The sequence below is a fragment of the Tupaia chinensis genome, unplaced genomic scaffold (assembly GCF_000334495.1).
Source record: "Tupaia chinensis unplaced genomic scaffold, TupChi_1.0 Scaffold000044_1, whole genome shotgun sequence".
Classification (NCBI taxonomy): Eukaryota; Metazoa; Chordata; class Mammalia; order Scandentia; family Tupaiidae; genus Tupaia; species Tupaia belangeri.
Window position 1 is genome coordinate 1128482 of NW_006159500.1, and position 2586 is coordinate 1131067.

The 2586-nt window shown below is 47.4% G+C and overlaps 1 pseudogene; it reads left to right on the top strand.

Moving 5' to 3' along the window:
- The first annotated feature begins 394 nt into the window (after positions 1-394).
- The window catches only part of LOC102471326 (ATP synthase-coupling factor 6, mitochondrial-like), a 4079-nt pseudogene continuing 1887 nt past the window's right edge, over positions 395-2586 (top strand).

A 2586-nucleotide genomic window follows, 5' to 3' on the forward strand; every position in this document is an offset into this window, starting at 1 on the left:
TCTCTCTCTCTCTCCCCCTCTCTGGTCAAATTAAAATAAATAAATAAATAAAGATGAATAAGATAATTTTTTGTTTGTTTGTTTTTGTTTTTGGAGAGATTTTCACTACAGGGCGCGTGCGCTCGCCAGACAGAGAAAGACATAGAGACAGAAAGCGAGAAATCACCCCCCAGGGGGGATGGTCATGCCGCAATCCCTTCTCCTCCATTCTCCTCTCGGGATCTTGGGCACGCACACACACGCGCCTGGCTTGAGTTTTAAGCTACCGGGTCCAGGATGCGAACCGCGGTCAACTACGTGGGAGTCCAGCGACATAGCCATTACGCTAACTGCTGGTTCCCTAAAATAATTTTTTTTAAAAGAAGAAAAAAAGAATGGCTTCCAGGGGTGGCAGTGGTGGCTCTGGCATCTCGGGGCTTTAGTACAAGTAACAGAGAATCACCATGATGCTTCAGAGACTCTTCAGGTTCTCCTCCGGTCATTCGGTCCGCAGTCTCAGTCCATTTGCAAAGGAACATTGGTGTCACAGCAGTGGCCTTTAATACGGAACTTGATCCTAGACAGAAACTTTCTGTGGACAAGATGAGAGAATACAAATCGAAACGGCAGACAGCTGAAGCACCTGTTGACACTGGCCCAAGATAACCGCAAGATCAGGAGAGGGAGCTTTTTAGGCTGAAGCAGATGTATGGTAAAGCAGACATGAACACCTTCCCTAACTTCAAGTGTGAAGATCCCAAATTTGAAATCATTGATAAACCCCGTCCTGAAGAAGTAAAGTAACATTAATCCAGTAATTCGTGATGAGTCAGTTGTACAACTACAGAAGTATCAGAATAAACATACATTTCACAACTGTCAAATGTTCTTTTAGTTCTGATTCCCAATAAATTATTCGGTGATGTTGGAAAAAGAAACAGTGTTCAGCTGCGCCTGTGAAATTCAGACCCAGGGGCCTACTGAGCACCACTTGGGACAAAGCTAGTGCTGAGACTCACCAGGTGCTTCATCCAAAATAAGCCAAATAACTGTTTTCCCTGGACTTTTTCCTGCTTGCACTCAGGCCCAGCCTTGTGGCGGAAGCCAGCAGGGCTGAAGCAGAACTGGCCTCCACTCTGACTTCAAGAGGGCAAGGTCAGGACCGGCGCCGCAGTCACAGGGCAGGTTTCTTACTCTAGCCTTCTTTGGCTATAGTCTAGCACATTAGGTCCAGCTGGTCAGGGTTCCTATTTGAACTCTGTGTTCCCACGTAAATGTTTGCTGGAAGCATATGAAAGTCCCCTGCCAACTTTGGGCCTGGACTTGTCCAAGCTCCCTCTGCTGTTCTGCTCCAATTGCAGCTCCAAGTAACACACACCATGTATCACATTTGACTCCCTGCCCAGGCTCCTATCTCTCATCTCAAGTGCATTGAGTGTCAGCATTTTTGGATGGGCCATTGCAGCCACCCTCAGCCCTGCAGCCTCTAACAGGCCCTGAAATTCACCTGCTGGCCCCTTTAATTAAGAGTGTCTACCTGAGCTCCCTGAAATGGCCTCCCAAGACCAAACACGTGCAGCCTGACCTTCTCCACTGGCCTTCCCACTGAAAAAGGCAGATTACCCACAATCTAATCCCAAAATCCATTTTTACTTTCTGTTTATAATCTGAGTCAACAAATCTAAAACCGATGTTTTCTTTTCCCCTAACCGTTGCCATCATTAAAGAGCTAATGGTGTGAGGGCTGAGTAGGGTTTAAAAGTATAGTTAGGCATAGATCTTTTCAATGACAGGGCAGTCCTCTAAAAGCACCCACCCATATTAGGAACTGGTGGTGGCGGCAGAGGAAGTCAGGGATAATTTTATATTGAATTGCCCTACCAGGATGTTCAAACAGGAGCATGGAATTGTCAGAACAATTTTCAGAAGACCAGCTGTTCTAACACCCACATATTTCTTATTTCTCGGGTAACTGGTCTGGAGTAGTTGTGGGTTGAAGAGAAAGCTTTTCTTTGTGTAGTGAGTCAAAGCCCCACGCTCCTTTTACTCTCCGACTCCACCATCCCTTATAGCCTCGCTCCTGCAACAGTGACCTGAGCACCATCAGCCCTGGCACGCCCTGGAAGCTCATTCGAAATACAGGATCTCGGGCCCCACCCAGCTGTCTGTTAAAAAGATGGCCACATGAAGACACTTGAGAATCCCTGCCCTAGAACTTCAGAGTCTTCTGCATTGAGACAGCAGGAAGCAGAAGAAGGTGGGGAGTGATCACAACCACTTCTCTGCTTTTTTAACTTCTGGCCCACAGGCGATAGGTCACTCCCATTCACATTCCATCAGAAGGTAGGAGTCGGAAGAGACTTGAGCATTTAGAGTAAAGTCACCTTACTGCCAGCCTCCAGCAGTGTGAGTCCCAGACCTTGGTGTGCCCCCCGGGAGACTCTCTACGCCCTCCTCCTCACAACACTGGGATAGCTTCTCTCATCATGTCTCTTAACATGCTTTGGGTGGGTATTCTTTATCCTGCTAACCCTTATCCCCACTCCACCATGGCAGTTCCTTTTCTTATCCCCTTCCCTGATCTTTCCTGAAACCCTTCTGCTGAAC